Source organism: Motacilla alba, chromosome 1 (genome assembly GCF_015832195.1).
Source record: "Motacilla alba alba isolate MOTALB_02 chromosome 1, Motacilla_alba_V1.0_pri, whole genome shotgun sequence".
NCBI classification, from domain to species: Eukaryota; Metazoa; Chordata; class Aves; order Passeriformes; family Motacillidae; genus Motacilla; species Motacilla alba.
In genome coordinates this window covers 59,722,253-59,740,254 of record NC_052016.1, presented here as the reverse complement: position 1 = coordinate 59,740,254, position 18,002 = coordinate 59,722,253, and the positions used below count along the sequence as shown (strand labels likewise).

Below are 18,002 nucleotides of genomic sequence, written 5' to 3'. Positions count from 1 at the left end.
ACACTCAGAATAGTGCTAACAGTTAAGCGGATTTGTTTCTGAAAAGGCCACATGGTAATTAATTCAGGAACTCTCACAATTTCCTAGATAATAGAGGTGGTTCTGACTTGCAGATGAACATAAGCAATTGGAAATCCCTAAATTATTGTTCCTAGGAGTCTTCTCCACATATATTTATAAGTATAAAATCATTTTGTTTTCTTATATGAAGCAATATTTCACTATCAAGGTTGACTTGCAGAATTTCTGAAGAATAGTTAAAAAACCCATAGTGTTCTACACTTGTTGGTCCATTATATATAACCATTACAAAATTAGAAAAAGAGACACAGAGGTTTATTTTCAATCAAGAAGGAAAAAAAAAAAAAAAGAAGTAGCTTGGGACAAATCACTCTTGACTTGTTGAGGTCAGTACAGAACATGGATAGAGTTTAAGACCTGTAATTTTTAAAGTCTGTAGTAGCATCCAAAATAGAATGACTTTTCTTTTTTTAATGATCATATTCTGCTTACTAGATCTGTACTATAGAATACTTAGAAAACATAAGTCTAAATTTTGTTCAATGCATGTTCAAAATTAACATTATGCACTGGCAGAACAACATTTGTCTATGGCAAGTGATGATCAAAAAGTTAATAGGGTAAAAATTAATTTGTAATTTTCAGTTCATTTTCTCAATTTGTAGACCATGTAATACATTTGAGCATATTCTCATTAAAGCCGTGTGTTATGATTCTAATTTTGTTTTTGGTGAAAGGCCTACCAGAAAGTTTATATTTTACCTCTTGTGCCTTTATTTCGAGCCAGTCCTGAATGCAGAACTGAGCACTGGCTCTTTCAGGCAAGTGCTCTAATCACTAGTCTTTGTCATTATGCTCTTGTCCCTTCTCCCTATTGTAGTCAATTTTGAATTTCTTTTTCAATGGCAAAATTCAGAAAGAAAACTGAAAACTATTATGTTTCAGTACAACATTGGGATTAGAATATATGTCTGTAAACAATCTCAGAATGCTTTATTCAAGATTTGACCAAGTCCTCTGAACACTGAACATCAAGAATAACATCTTTCTAGTTCGAAAACAATGATCCAAGGTAAGTTTCCTACAAAATGGATTATAATATTTTTACTTTCAAGAGAAAGACTGAGTGTCTTACTTGGAGAACAGTTTCCTCTAGAGCTGTGAAGGAGTGGGGGGGATGGGGGGAAGGGGGTGGGTTGGAGAAAACAGTCTTTTCACAAAGAAGTGGAGTTTGAATCATAGAATCATGGAATAGTTTGGGTTGGGAGGGACTCAACACAGAGAGAACTTAGTCATGCACTAGAGATCATGCTGTTACGTGGGTAAGTGAACCCTTCCCTTGATTATGTTAGGTGCATCTTCAAAAAAAATTAACTTCGTATACCAACCACCAGGATGCTTGGAAATAATTGCAATTCTGTCAAATACCAGTGGGCTAGGGGGAGCTTTCTTAGGTATTTAATGATCACAGCAGTTTATGTCAGCACAAAAGTTTCTAAACTGAAAACAAGAGATTGAATTATTGTGGATGCATCTACATTAGTCTAGTATCATAACATCAAAATACTCTCTTAAGTGATTTTTCCCTCCTACTTTTCCCTGTTCTACCAAGCTTTGTTTGGCATTGCAGAGAGGCCTGGAGCATATGGACTGGTTTTCTCTAAAGGATCCAAAGACAGATCATTGACTCCAGGTGTGTTCCTGCCACACTCCAGCTGCTAATGCTTAACTTGCTGGACCAGGATAGAGCTCATCTGAGGTACATCACCCGAAATACAGGGTTCTCAGCAAGGAGCTCTGCTCCTACTGCACTGTGATATTTGCTGAGGCAGATGCAGTCTTATCTATTCCTATAGGAATGACAGCATGAAAAAATAATGCTCAAGCTCCGGTGTGCTGTCATGACCCACTCAGGTTTTGCACATGCTTTTGAGGAGCACAAAGCAAGTCTCAATAAGCAGACTAGTGCCTTTCTTATGCCTTGGTTCTGTCACATGCAGATCTGTGTGGTAGCAGGTGGTTTTCTGAATATAGCTGAGACAGCAGGGCTCATGTCACACAGGCACAGATACACCTGCTCCTGCTTCCTCTTTGGTGGTTGCTCTTGATCAGCCTTGCTTTGCACACTTAAGAGCAATGTGGCAGAGATTAGCTATTTTAGCAGTCGCTCATCTGCTCTCATCAAATCAGACAGAACTTGTAGAAGTAGAGCTGGTCACCAGCCAATTCAATTCCTCACTTCTACCTTCTCACCTGACACAAATTGAAGCTTTGCAGATAGCCTACTAACAGTGTTCTCAAGAAATCTGGTTTAATTTCCTTTATACTTCCTATTTTTGGTTTAGTCTGATTTGGGTTTGGTGGGGCAGGATTTTCTGGGGGGAAAGGGGGTTTGGTTTTTTGGATTTTTTGGAGGAGAGGTGTGGATAAAATAAACTAATTGAAGAATGTGAAGGAAAAGGTTAGGATAAAGACTTGCTTCAGGGATGAGACATGATATTGAAGCCATCTGATGCTGTCACCCCTGAAAATGTGAGAGCAAGAAGTTGTGACTGCAGTAGAAAGCTTTGCCCATCATCCCATAGCAAAAGGCAAATATATAGCCAGTTCACCCCAAATCTTTCTAGTTGATAGATGTCATAGATGAAAACAACTTAGATGAGTGGTTGTCAATAAGCAGGCTGTTAGCAAAATTTGTTTAAATAGGTCAGGGTTGAGTATAATTAGAAGTAATGGGGTGTGAGATAGCAAAGTGAAATACCAGTGAAATATCTGGAGAGCATTTTGAATAGTGAAGTGTGTTGGACTGTGAAACATTCTCTCCTAGTGTTGAAATACATGCATATGTGTCCATCATTTATATTCTGTACTGTTTTGCCTTTCTAATGTGACATGATAATCATGTATCTATGAAAATTATTGGGAAATCTTGGCAACCCTGTTTTAACCCTAGCAATATATATCTCTAGTGGGGCAAATAGTGAGCCAAATATCATGGATTAGAAAGAAGCAGATGGCAGCCCAGAAGGGCTCTGACGTTTGCTCAAATGTGGAGTAACAGGGTATCAAGCTGTGGGATGATAACACCTGGTTGCCTGTTAGCACTTTGTGTCAAGGCAAAACTTTGATTGTCCCGAAAATGGAGCAGTGCTTGCAACAGCCTCATCTGTTGCCAAATGATGGCTGCTAATGTATTATATCTTCATTTTCTCTTCAGATATTGATTTAATGGGAGACATTCTTGATTTTTCTATTAGTAGCAAAAAGTGCATGGCAAACTCCACTCATGCAGTGAGGCAAAGCTGCACAGACATCGCCCATCCATTGCTGGCTTTTGCCAGCAGCCTTGAGGACTCAGTTTTTGCTGACTCTCTGACACCACAGGAAGAAGAGATGTGCTCCTTTCTGTCTTTCTGCCCCTGTGCATGGCTTTTCTATAGACTGCACAGCTTTTCTATAGACTGCACAGCCAGGAAGCAGTTTGACAGCAGCCCCCTGGTACTGCAGCTGCCTTAAAGACGTTGGTCTGCATTCTTCCTTTCCCAGCAGACATCTAGATTCAGTGTGCTCCTGGGCTTCTCCTAGTGTGTAACCTGGCAGATGACAGCTGCCCTAGAGGCAGCCCTTTCCCTGCCTGTCATGACTTTTACCTGACCAGATCATATCTGTAACCTCAGTGTATCATCTTGTGGCCTTACAGACAATACTCCGGCAACTGAATTCTACTCACCATGTGGGATTTTTATCCAGGCCCACGCATAATATTCATGCAGGTGTCCATAAGTGTGCTAGGTGAGAAAACAGTCTAGTCTGTGACCTGTTGGAGCTGACTTGCATGTCGATCCCTAAGGCGAGTCCTATCACTTTGCAAGTGCTGCTACTTTTACTGACTAAAGCTGTGATAAAGTTGGGTAAAAGGTATGTGTCTAGTGACATCTGATATGGCAGCCTTCTGGGATTCTACCTGTGGACAAAGGAGGGTATTTTCTATTTGGCCAGTTCCCAAGGATGTCTCAGGCATGTAGGATATCTTAAAGGTCATTCTCTGTCTAGAAAACTAATCCCATCCTGGTTATCCACTGGCAACAGAGGGAGTTTGAGGACTTATCTCAAATGCCAATATCTACATTTAGACATTTAACGTAGGTGTCTTAACCCTGAACTGAATGCCACCCACAGTTTTACTCTCCCAAAAGTAGTCTAAGGACATGAGATTGCCTAAAGCAAAAACTTGCCGAAAACTTGCCAGTAAATCATTGTCAAATATATACAGCACTTTGACACAGCTCTCATCCAAACAGTTGGTTTTCAGAAATAAATGAGTATGCTTTTAGGGTCCACTGTCACTGGGTGTAATTCTCAATTCTGTGTTATTTACCATATTCCAATGGACACATTCTGTTGCATGATTCACTGCCCATCTCTTGTTGCTTTTTATGTTACAATTTCTTTTCTGGCCAGGTCCCATCAGTTGTTAAGCCACTGCTAAAAATGGTGGACATTTTTCACTCTTACTGGTGTCTGTAAAATGCAGGATCCAGATACTCTTGTTCAGTTAAACTGAGTAATTGTTTCTGAGAAGAAGAGTTTTATTAATAGCTGGTATTTCTACCTTGAGGTTGACCTTATGTTTTGAGACAATTAGCTTGATTAAGTTCTCACTGACATGCCACTGTGCAATGAGCTTTGGAACTACTCTGTAAAGGCAATGCCTAAATGATACTACCATTGAATTAGTCCCATTTGTCTTAGTATTTAAGCAAATGAGTGTGATTAGTCTAGAAAGAGTTTTACCTCTGGAAAACAAATAGCTTGTTTTACCATGAGAATTGTTACTGTGAACAATATTAAAATCTCAGTCAGCTTCTCCTTACACAACCAGTAGTAAGTGAGCACTCAAGCGCATTATGTACCAATGGCAATTTAATTTCCCCCCTTGTTCCAAGCAGTGAGTGTAGAGAACTGAGGGATTAATCTTTCAGTAACATTCTATCCCTGAGATCTGACAGTCTGAAGTTTTTGCTGCTGTAAGAAAAAAATCACTTTGAATATTTTGATTCTTAATCATTCCTAAAAGGACTCTTTCTATTCACAAAAATTAATTTTAAATGGAATTATTTTCAGTTGTTTGTCTGACTTCTCTCCTCAGAGCACTGGTAAAATAGTACCAACTCTTTTTATGATGGATGGTATTACGTTAACAGTTCCTGATTATTTGTTAAGGGTTATTGCATGTCTAAAGCTGTAACTCCCAATGGAAAGAATGCCATAATTTTAGATTTCCTTGAATAGAAACTGCTGGTGTTTGTAGTGCCCAGAACATCAGGGCACTAACCCAGTGAGCAGTGTCCAGCACAGCTGGCTGTGGGTGGCCTGGGAGGTGGCTGTGGGTGGTCAGGTAGTGTGAGCCCCAGGAGGCAGCATGGCTCGCAGGGACCAGTGGAGGTCCCTGCTGAGGGCAGCACTTCGGTGGCAGGGAAGCAATGGCTGGAGGGGATGTTGCTCTAAGAATGTGTACTAGGCTGTTTTTTCAGAAAAGATGTTACTGTCAGGCCAGAATAACCTGTTGCTTATTTAGTTAATGCATCACCTGTGCATGGAATTTCTAACAGAGTCATCATTAGATTTCCAGCATTGTTTTTGATCCATGCATCTGCTAGAGTATCAACTATTAGTAATTTTAGAGTGGAAATTAGTATTTTAAACAGCGTATTTTGCAATGCTACTCTATTAGATGCATGGAGCCAATAAAATAATTACTTTCAAACCAGAACATGAGCTTTGGTTACTAGAAGTACATGGCCTTGTTACTAGCAGCTGGTTTTATCTTTGGGTTATGCTCAGCTTTGTATATACTCTCTTCTTTGGAAAAAAACACAGAATTGCAAATGGAAGCTCCATCACTAGCAGCTGAGTTTGAAAGAAATTCCTACACTCAGTGTGTAACTGCAGTGTCAGCATGCTGGGGATCACAGAGAGTGTAGGATACACCTGCACAATGAGGAATAATATTAACAGCTTCCACATATTTATTTGAAGCTCAACTTCTTTGTGTAGCTTGGGGTCAGTTTTATCTCTCAGAAAACCAGTTTCAAGGAAAAGTAGGTATTACTTCCCTTGCCAGTTATAGTGAATTGTACATATATACTCCTAGAGCATCTGTGATCTTCTTTAATATCTCAGGACATTTAATTTCTAGTGGCTAGCAGTGGTTTGGTATGTTATATAGCACAGCATCTGAAAGGGAGTATGTGCCACCACTCATGGTGCACTCCCTTATGTGCCAGTATTTGTATTCTTACTTAGGAGGGTATTAGAGTAGGAAACAAATTTCCTGAGAAGGAAAACCTTTCCAAAATAAATTTGTCCCATAATCTGCATTATTGCTGGTATAACTGGCATTATTGCTGTATCTGGCTTACAGTAGTGACAGGTACCTGCATATCAGGAGATTTCCTGGTATTTCTAATCAGGATAGGATCTATCTTCCTTTGTACATTTGTATTTATTTGGTTTTGACCCAAAGCAATTTCTTATTTTCAGGTTTTTTCTTTTCAAAATAAACTTCCTGAACATCTTTGGTTCAGAGAATTCTTCAAATGCACATGCTCAGGCCTCGATTCATACCCAGCTGTGCTAGTCGAAAGAAAGAAATAGAGATTTGATTGAATTGCTTGCAGCAGGATTTTCCTTCTCTTCTTCTGCTAGCTCTAGAAGGAGACCAAGACAAATACAATCCAACTGGGAAACCTTAGTAGGCTGTCTAAATTTAGGTAGGTTGCATTGAGGTACGGCACTACTGGATGTGGTTAATATCTAAAATGTTTACCTCTTATGTTCACTAGTAAGAAACAGGGGTGGGTCATTCCACTCACTTGGAAAAAAGGGTAAACAGTAAAAACTTCTCTTTTTAGCCACTTGATAATTGCCTTTGTTTTGCCTTATTGGCAAATATGAAGAAGGAAGGAAGTGGCGGAAGGAAGTGGCGGAAGGAAGTGGCGGAAGGAAGTGGCGGAAGGAAGGAAGTGGCGGAAGGAAGGAAGGAAGTGGCGGAAGGAAGGAAGTGGCGGAAGGAAGGAAGGAAGTGGCGGAAGGAAGGAAGGAAGTGGCGGAAGGAAGGAAGGAAGTGGCGGAAGGAAGTGGCGGAAGGAAGTGGCGGAAGGAAGGAAGGAAGGAAGTGGCGGAAGGAAGGAAGGAAGGAAGGAAGGAAGGAAGGAAGGAAGGAAGGAAGGAAGGAAGGAAGGAAGGAAGGAAGGAAGGAAGGAAGGAAGGAAGGAAGGAAGGAAGGAAGGAAGGAAGGAAGGAAGGAAGGAAGGAAGGAAGTGGCGGAAGGAAGTGGCGGAAGGAAGTGGCGGAAGGAAGTGGCGGAAGGAAGTGGCGGAAGGAAGTGGCGGAAGGAAGGAAGGAAGGAAGGAAGGAAGGAAGGAAGGAAGGAAGGAAGGAAGGAAGGAAGGAAGGAAGGAAGGAAGGAAGGAAGGAAGGAAGGAAGGAAGGAAGTGGCGGAAGGAAGTGGCGGAAGGAAGTGGCGGAAGGAAGGAAGTGGCGGAAGGAAGGAAGTGGCGGAAGGAAGGAAGTGGCAGAAGGAAGGAAGGAAGGAAGTGGCGGAAGGAAGTGGCGGAAGGAAGGAAGGAAGTGGCGGAAGGAAGGAAGGAAGGAAGTGGCGGAAGGAAGGAAGGAAGTGGCGGAAGGAAGGAAGTGGCGGAAGGAAGTGGCGGAAGGAAGTGGCAGAAGGAAGTGGCGGAAGGAAGGAAGGAAGTGGCGGAAGGAAGTGGCGGAAGGAAGGAAGGAAGGAAGTGGCGGAAGGAAGTGGCGGAAGGAAGTGGCGGAAGGAAGTGGCGGAAGGAAGTGGCGGAAGGAAGTGGCGGAAGGAAGTGGCGGAAGGAAGGAAGGAAGGAAGGAAGGAAGGAAGGAAGGAAGGAAGGAAGGAAGGAAGGAAGGAAGGAAGGAAGGAAGGAAGGAAGGAAGGAAGGAAGGAAGGAAGGAAGGAAGGAAGGAAGGAAGGAAGGAAGGAAGGAGGGAAATGCTCATATTTATATTCCACCTATCCTTTAAAGTGAAATTGCAGTGGGTATATTTAGAACAAAGTTTTCAGATACAAAGTTCATGATGTTCACAGGGAACATTTGACATTCTTTACTACAAGGGGTCATGGAGTCAAAGACTTACTGACTACTAACAAACAGAGGCAAAGACCTGTGTGATACAACTAAGTAGAGAAAACTGACTAAAGCTCAAGCTCTGGGAAGGAAGATGATTACCGGAAGAAGAGAAGTTCTTATATATATGCATCATTGCAGAATTAGGTGCATGCATTATGAGCTTTCTTTTGCTTTGCCCTTGAGACCAGTTATTCCACTATTGCAGGAAGCAGAGTACAAAAGGTTATTCTAATCTAGCTAAAAGTGCAAATTACATGAGCATTTACAGAATAATTTTAAAAAGGGATTTTTTTTTTCCTTTTGCCAGTATTTTTTTTTTGACTGAAAACAGCTGAGGAAAAAAAGAACATGATTTATCAGCAGATTAAAGATTGATGATTATGATGTAGTCTTGAACAAGGTGATTGTAGGTGTGGAACTTAATCAAGTAAAATATCCAAGCATGAGACAGAGAATTATTGAAATCATACAAGGCAGGAATGTGTGTCTTGGAGTAACAAGTACACTTTGGTCACTCAGAAAAAGTGGTGTGGCAAAGGAGTAGTGCAAACACAGAAGGAGTCTGAAAGTTCAGTTCAGCTGACCACTTGGAGACATCTATTTCTAGTTAAATGCCTGAGGGTACCAGGTATTTGGGGTGTGACATAAGAGCTAAAGGAGACCTGTGCCTTCTCAGGGGAGCAGCTGGGGACAGATAGGGCATCCTGGGGTGTTTCAGGTGGCACCAATGTGCAAGGAATAGGCTGGAGTTGTAAAGGAGACATATTTGTGCAGCCTGGCCAAATGAAGTCTAAAGAGGGATAGCTTTTTCTCCAACTATGCTGGAAGAAAGATAATCCTGTCAGCAGTCCTTAACAGCTGAACATTATTTAGGACTGAGGCAGTTGTCATGCTGGAGGAATGAGTCTCTGTCCACCACCACTCACATAAGCAGTGGGTCAAGCAGGGGGATCCCAGCTACTTCTGACAAGGAGTCTGACCTTTACAGAGTCAGATTGTTGGTGGAAGTTGCCTGTGTGAATTCTGGATTTGGTGGTTCAGGAAGCCTTTTCCAGTTTAAGTTTTTCAGGACCACGAAGCCATGCTGATTTTCCCTCAACCTGCCTTATGTCAGAGTTCTGATGAGGTATTATAGTAATCCTTAAGTTTGTGAATCTCTCATAACATCTGAGCTTCTTGATAGTTAAAATATTGTTTCAAAGGGTTTCTGATAATCAACTGTCGTTTTCCTGAAATATTAGTTACTTGCTGTTCTCTTCAGCTTTTATTTGGTTGTCTTGCCAAGGAGGTATTCCTACAATGGGAATCCAAGTTAGGCTGCCTTGGGTTTAGATGAACTTGTACTCTCTGGCTTAAGATGAAGAAAGCATAACACAGGTGCTTCAAAATGAAGTTGTTTAGTCGTTTTTTCCAGACATCAATCTGGATGATTATTTTTTAAAGTAGATGAGTAAAAACCTTGGCTAAAAGTGCAGAATTAATCTTCTGCCAGTTGAAAATACTGACAAGATGCATTTTTCACAGTGATAGTTTTCTGCATCAATTATTTCCTATTTTCTTATCAGTCAAATGTATTTTTTCTGCGAATAAGATGCTGAAATTATTATATGCCTAGAAGCAGATTCATTTTTGAGGAGAAGAGATGTTATATAATCCTTCAGAAAGCAGTTCATAAGGAATTGTTGAGGAGATAGATTTGTTGTTCAAGTTTTCAGGTGATCTATTTTTAAAGTTTTTGTGTGACAGCTTTCTGGTGCCATCACTCCCTAGAAATGAGAGTTCTCTTATTGTTACTATTTATATTTTTCACTCTTGTTGTAATTTAGCCAGAGACTTTTAATCCTGAATTGTTATTTGGGCATATGTATAAATGACATTTTAGCCATGCAGGCAAATTTCTGGAAAGAACTGTTATTCTGGATTTCAGAAGCCTTACATAATACCTTGTCAAGTTATTCATTAGGGCATGTTCTGTGCTATACATTTAAAGGTCCTGAGTGACATGAAACTGTCATTTTATGACTTCTGGCAAATAGCGCTTGTCACTTTGAAGTCTTTTTTCCCACAAGGGCAGGAAAGGGTTAGTCATCACATAAGTGTACAATTTCTTGAGGAAAAAAAGTACCATTGTTTTTGTTAGGCTTTGGTCCATAGTAAATAGGTTTCACTGTTAGACAAGCTAACTAACCAAATTATACACTTGACTGATTTCAATCAATTTCTTTCATTAGGGTTTATTACCAATGGGTGATCATCTTCTTATAGACTTGTATAAATACATTTTGTGTTGTCTAACTAACTAAATTGTGGAACATTCCTTGCTATTGAGTTTAAATGTTTTGCTTTGATGTCAGTTTGATTTCAATTTAATTGAACATTATAATTTTTTTACTTGAGTTTTTGGATTATTATGGTAGGTGAGCTTTGGTAATAAATTTTCCTGATTTTATTTTCATGAAGTCTTCTGGTAAAATTCTTAAAATACACCAACTCAAGTGTCTCTAAGCAGTGTGAGGGCAGAACCACTAAGGATGTGGGCAGAAAAAGACCAATAAATTCCAAACCCTGAACAGTTTTCCCTAACTAACCTTTATTTATTGGCAGCTTTTGTTTGTTTTTTTTTTTTTTAATTCAGCCTCTTTCAAGGCTCCCCACAAAATACACATACCACTCTGAGGGCAGCAGCCAGTACTAAAATGCTTATGTGAGGATATATGTATGAACACAAATCTCTTCACAGCTGGCTCTCTATTGGTCCTAAATACTTGAAAAGTGTTTTAACTTATCCTCAGACTGGCTTAGCTTGTACATCTGAAAATGGACCCACAGAGCAGTGTTTTTATTAGCAAGTCTTTAATAAAAGTATTTGGGCAGTCTGCCCAAACTCTCCCTTTTCTAGCCAAAGTGCATGCTGCCTTGTACTTCATCATAGGAAGCATGGGAAGACATGTGGTTTTGTGTGAAAACATACCCTGAAACTTAGCAAACTCACTGCTACTTGCAGCATAATTCCCACAAATAATGCTCCTGTCCTGTATTTCCCAACCTAATCTGCATCCTCTCCTTTTCCTCCTCAAGTGAACTTACTCAGTCAGACCCTTGCTGCCCAACCTGTTTCTCAACAACTGTGTACAGGTTTCTTCTCTCATCCTCTTCTCATTTGGAGAAAAACCACCCACCCTTTCCATGAGCAGGGACAGCCCACTCCCCTCATCCCCTGAGAAATGTTGCCGTGCTGTGTGGCTGCTGCAGGATCATATCCACAGAGCATTAGGTCAGTGCTACTGTTGGAAATGCTGGAAGGCAGCCTTCTGTGTAGCCAGATGACACTGAAGTACTTTTATCTTGAAAACTGTTTTGGAGAGCTCCTTGAATTTACCCAGGAGGATAACACCAGCCAAGGAGACAGGAAGGTCGACTCAACTGGATGTTGCAGTCACTCATTAAGATCATTATCTGTGTTATTGCCTTCCCTGTCCTTCTCACCCTAAACTGGCTGCCTACTGCGTGTAGGCTGGACTCGCATCATTCATGCTTCATCATTTCAAAGAACAAGTTCATGTCAGTCAGTGGAAAGCAGTGTTTCTCTCCTTTGCTCTGGTAGCAGGTTTAAACACGTCACCATTTCCCTCTGGTCAAGAACAAATAGTTCAAGCTTCAAGGTCATTCCCATGGATTCCTGAGGACGTTTGCATACTGCTACCCATCAGCAAGAGGTAACCATGCATCTTGTATTTTTCTGAAGAGTGCCTTTTTCTAGTTTAAATGAACTGGGAAGATGAACTAATTTAATCTCATCATCTAATGATACTTCTGTAACCTAATGATGCTCTTTTTTTTTTTTTTCTCATGGGTGAGCTATGAGATTTTTGCCCATAGGGTAAATGAAATTAAGCTCAGTTTTAGGTGTATTTGAAGAACTGAGTTCTTGAATATCTCTTATTTTAAAAAATATGCAGATTTACAATATTGTATTCTTGACCCCAAATCATCCTACCCCTCTAAGATCTGGTAATAATTTCGAATGTCTCTCAATGGTCTTTTATTTATATTTTGATATTTCTCAAACTCCAGTCTGATAGTAGTCTTGTAGACTTTAAAGGTCGCTGTTATAGGAATCTATCATTCTCACCTAAGATTTGGTGTAATACCAGCCCTAGAAGGTAAAAGTTTCCTCCCATTTGGCATTAAGTAAATTAACAGACCATCTTTATGCTATATATGAAGCACCATGCTTTAAACCCCCCCAAACAATGCTATTAAATTGCATCCTGTCTTTTACAAAAAAAATCAAAGTAAATAATCTGTGTCACCTCATCACAGGTTTACACATTCTGTGTCTCAGACTCAGACTCAGACTTTCCTAGGTCTTGATCTCTTAAGATGCTGATATAGAGGCTTGTGGTGTTTAATCCATCATATAACCATTGTACCTTGGATGCTTAAAGTTGCTCTTTGTACCTGATGTCCTGCCTTCCTGACTGTGAAGCCGGAACATCTGTAAGCAGATGACATGGCAGCGTGCTTCCCATCATCCACTACAGCTGTGTACTAGGTCATGTTCTTTGCTTTACTGAAACTTTGATTATATGGCATTTTAAACCAGAGCAAAACCCAGGAGGTTTAGCTCTTTTCCAAATTAACAGCTTTGTAGGTAATGTACTGAGTTATTCAGTTTACGTCCTGCATGTGTGAATCAGTGTTAAATTTTACATTTTAAATTGCTACTTTTGCTACTGTTAGCTTTCAAATCTGAAACTGACTGTAGATCTAACAATGAAAAATTACTTTCGGGTGAGGACCCCACATATTGTGTTGCCAGCTATAACAGTTGTAAAATAAACAGTGCTAGCAGGCAGGCATGATCAGTGAAACTCCATCACCTGCAGCCAAAGTTGTTCAAGCAGTCCCTGGAATCAACCCAACTGCTGGCTCAATACAATTACATCTTCCCACACACTTCTCAGGCACAGTGTAGGAGTTAGCATGGACCCCAAATTATCCCCAGAAGACAGTTCTCATTCACCTTCCTGTTTTGGAGTGAAGTATGTTTAACAGTATGGACACAGCCTTTCCAATTGACTCTGGTGCTAGAGCATGTTAAAGTTGCTGTTTAGACATTTGGTTATAAGACAGGATCTGGACTAATGCTGGGTTCAGAAATCAAAGGCTTATCTGCATTTCTTTTGTGCTTGTTGAAATGAAACAGTCTGTTCTGGTGACTGACAGAGAAGGAACGTTATGCTTCATTTGGACTGGGATTTATCAGAGCTAGTCTTACTTTCCAAAATTCTCTTTGAACATCATTTTTACTGTGTATCATATAGCGTTCTGTGTCAGATTAAAGCTGGTATGTCACAGATCTATTTTAGAAAGAAAATTTCATACTTTCATGAACCTAGAAAGTGTCAGAAACTTTCCTTTGCCATGAAAAGTGCATATAAATTAGTTTCAGAAGATCACAGAGAAATCAGCACGTTATTCACTTGTCATAAATGTTCTGGTTCTGAGCAGGGTGATGCCATAGTTACTTGAGAAGTTTCACTTTTTCCTTTTTTTTTTAATGCAAATAGTCTGAAAAACAAACTCATGAGCAAAATCGGAAGTGTGCTTTTGATGATATAGAAGAAGCTACGTAGGATAATATTTATCTGTGTATACTGTAATGCTATATTAAGTGTAACAGTGGTCAGTGTTGGAAATAGAGTATCTTTAGAAGGGTTGTGTCAGTGAGGATTTCAGAAATTGCACATGTGGATACTAAGAAGCATATCTGTATCCCTCCTTCTGCCCATGTGCTGAAAGAGATGTGTCCTCACTGGGGTCTCTCTCTGTCTCTGGAAGGTTTGCAGTATGTCTGTGAGCAGTAAAATTCAAGTGGCTTGTCACCGAGGCCCTTGGTGCCTGCTGGTGACTCACTCCAATTTTCCTCTCACACCTGGTTTTGGGGTAGAGGGGGCAGCAAGCAAAGGAAGTGCAAGTCAGGGTCCTCTAGAAAAAATAGGGAGGATATGATCATTTATGTAAAGGAAGCAAATATGGTTGAATAAATGCCAAGGAAATGTGATTGCAGTTTTTCTTGAGCTTTGATGGGGAAATATCTATGTGCCTGTGGTTATATTATGCATGTATATGTACATATACACAATGATAAAGCAGCAGAAAAAAATCTAATTATTTATTTAGAATTATCAAAATTAGAAACATCAGCTTTTTTTAAGACATATGCAATTATTAAATAATAATAGAGTGGAAATAGTAAAGGTTTGCAAAAAAGGTGGAATGTTACCATTCCTCCCTGAAAAACAACATATGAAAGAAACTGTCCCGTATGATTTGAAATAGTGGTCTGGTGCAGGTGCAAACAAAACTGCCTGTTAAGAAAAGTATGTTTTCTCATAAGAATCACTTATCTGTCAAAGTATTATGATTTCCTTTTTTTATCTATTTCTCCTGCTCAGGTGCTGCTGATATTTCCATGGCATGGCAGAAGCACCATATAAAGTTATTTCGTCTTAATTTCTTCTCTGAAGTATTTTTATTATATGTCAGGTATATGGACTGTGTAAAAACTGTAATTACCCTTTTTGTAAGTTTGTACCGAAATTTTTTTTTCATTCTTCTTGCTCTGGCCCTGTATATTTAACCTCTTTTTTCTTTAGACTTCTTTCTGTGGAGATGTTCAAAGCAATTGGAGACTTTTGTACTGCTGTGGCTGTTTCTAGGTCTTACAGCTCCATGTCAAATGTCATATGTATGCATTTACATGTGACAGCACAGTAACAGTTGTTACACTACACTATCTACCTGTAGATAAAATAAAGATAAACAGGAATTTTTTTGTAAAAACCCATAGAACCATTATCTTTGATGTCTAGTATAACCCTCCAGGTCTGTACTGTATCAGCAACCAATCTCTAGTTTCTAATTGCATGTAAACATAGACTTCTACTTATGACATAACATTATTTATGGGTAATTGTTTTCAGGAATTGGTGCAGGCAATAAATAGAGATTAGCAGGGGACAACTATTTAGAAGAATGAAAATGTGCACTTATTATGTCTCTTCTAAAACAGTAAAACTAAATTAAGATCTACTTCTCAAGAATCATGAAGAGGTAAGCAAAAAAGGTTCCAACAAGTAGTTTCCTTATGGCTTACAGCGAAACAACAGAAGATCTTCATCAGACTTAACATCAAAACAAAGAAACAAACCCCCAAATCATTCTCATGAAATCATGATAGATCCCATCTGTAGGTGACTGTACTCTTCTCCTACAATAAACATCTCTGATGCCCAGTTGCATTGATGCAAGTTAATTCATGGCTTTTCTCCCAATAAATGTAGAGACAATGAACTTTTTATTAATGTGCTTTTAAGAGAGAGGAGCCTTTAGCATTAACCCCTCAGTTGCAGTCCCTCAATTTTCTTCAGGAGTCTTGGGGAACTCTGTAAATAGCACAAAACTGAATAATGTGTGTACATTGTTGTGGGTTAAATTGACATCTGACTGACAGATATGAAATAGAGCCTGTATTGAGACCTAAGTCTTTGTCGGGTGGCAGCTAGAGTCAGGCAGGATGCCCTTCTACATCCAGCACCCAATCTGCTTGAGTTTGGGAACAGGGGTATGAAACTCAGGGTGTCCGTGGAATGACAGTTTTGGGATGGAAACTGGAATATGGCAGTTCACCTTTCTTGCAGATACCTCCTTGTGAACTACATTTATGTCCCTTAATTTGAATCTGAAAATAAAAATTTTCACCTCCTTGAACTGAACTTGCAGTTTTGAAACGAATGAAAAGCAAAGTGATAAAATATTAAAAACATGATATCTGTTCCAGGGGTACAAAATTGTGCAATGGATATGAACTTAATTTTACTTAGAGTGAGATTAACAGAACATAATCCACAGACAGGGCAACCTCTAGTAGCCCAGACTGTAGACTGATACCGTTCTGTAGGGAGAACTGGGTAGCATCTTGCAAAGAATTGTGATTCCTCGGCTCCTGTATGTGAATGTGGAAGAAACTTCTTTCTCATATGTCTTCTTTACCTTTTCCTGCCTATGTCAAGCTGTGTTGACCTGCTCTGAAAAACAAAGAAAACAGCTCAGTAACAGCCTTTGTACATATCTCTCATTGCACCGCTTAAGAAAAGTGGGAGCAGATTAATTACTCACTGTTCCTCACAGTGTTAAGTGACTATTTTTTTGATGAATTAAAATCTCACAATAATAAAAATATTTATTGTAGCTTTCTATAAAATCTCAGCAGAGATTTTGTTTTAATGACTGAAAAAAGTGGAGGAAAAAGCAGTGGGTTAATGCAGCTTGCATTATCAACTGAGAAAATTACAAGAAGCTAGAGTTCTTCCTCTAATAAGGTGTTCAACCTCCAGGTGAACAGCAGAGGGAAATATTTTTTGTGGACCTTGTTCTTTGAGGTCATTTTTTTCTCTTCCCTCTTTCCCTTTTTTTCTTTTCTTTTTTTTTCCAGGTAGAAGATAGAACCAGGAAAAAATATTTTGTTTAAAGGAATTTTTTTTCCAAAGTCCTTGAATAAAGTATACAGAATAAAAGCATAGACATCATATTCTTTACTATATGTGAGACTTTAGAGTTGTTTTATTGCTGCTATGTTTCAATATTAATTCTAGTTTAGAACTGAGTAGTTCAGAATCAAAACTGTGACTATTATATACCAGTCCTTGGAAATTTGTCTCCTATGGATTTTGTTTTTCCTTTTAGGTTCTGAGTTTTAATTTATAAGTTAGTGAGCTATACTTAGAAAAACATTTTATATGAATGTTTTTCTCATAGCATACAAGATTGAATCAAAATCTTAGTAGGGAAGCTTACCACTGAACTGTGCAGTCTGTGCCTGCCACAGATAAATCAGAGTATTTGAGCAGGACAAGAAAGATGTAAAAGCTGTATTTAGTTGTCCACACACAATCCTCAAGCAACACATAGGTTGTTGTAGGATGTCAGAGAAGATCTCTCCATCAGAATTACCTTTAACCCAGTCACAGTTGATTTCAGCACAGTTTTTGAATTGCCTTTCCTTGTGGGCCATAAATTCTACATTCTTTATGTCCATTATCACTGATCCATTCTTTTCCCCAGTCTTTGTTAACCTCCCCCTAGGTCTCAGACAGCACTTGGAAAATAGTACCACCTTTAACTTATCTCAAGTCCCTGCAGTAGTGGTTTATCTTGCAATCCAAGTTCAAGTTACCCACAGAGGCATATTTGAGGGGTAGAGAGAGGCTTTGGTAGTCATTGGTGGTTGCAGATGCCATCTTTCCAATAACTTGGGGTGAACTTTGTTTGACCAGGGATATGTGCATTGGGAATTTTTTGTCCAGATGCACCTACCAGGACGTGCTAACCAGATCTCGCCTGTCACACCTGGGGGGGTCACCATCCTGTCACTCCCTTCTGTGCATTTTCCATGGCAAAATCTTGCTGTGGACTTTACGTGTTTTTTGACGGGCAACTGGGCTCTTTCAGTCCTTGCAGAACTGAGTGAAGAAATTAAAGATGAAGTGAAGCTACACTTTTGGTGATAAACTATGTCGTATCATAGCTTTTCTTTTGCCACAGATTTAAAAAAGGATGTAAGCAAATGGTATTCTGACAGATATGCTTTTCCTTGGTAAGTTGCAAATAAGCAGTGTTTTGGCTTCCACTTTTGCTTATATGTTCTATTGATAACAACATTTTGTACATGTTTCAACATCACTTTCTAGTGTGATTTTTAAATATTTACATATAGCAAATATTAAATTTGTGCACCATACCCCCAAGCTCAATTAT

The 18,002-nt window shown here is 39.4% G+C and overlaps 1 protein-coding gene across 2 annotated transcripts in view; it reads left to right on the top strand.

Annotated features, from left to right (window-relative positions):
* The window catches only part of TRPC4 (transient receptor potential cation channel subfamily C member 4), a 132,990-nt gene that overhangs the window by 32,829 nt on the left and 82,159 nt on the right, over positions 1-18,002 (top strand). Inside the window, exon 1 of one of the 2 annotated variants that reach the window (XM_038142323.1) lies at positions 11,696-11,896. The exons of the other annotated variant lie outside the window; for it this stretch is intronic. The gene's annotated coding sequence lies outside the window, so the exon portion shown is untranslated. Of the gene's footprint in view, positions 1-11,695; positions 11,897-18,002 lie in introns of those variants that run through there. 2 annotated transcript variants of the gene reach the window in all.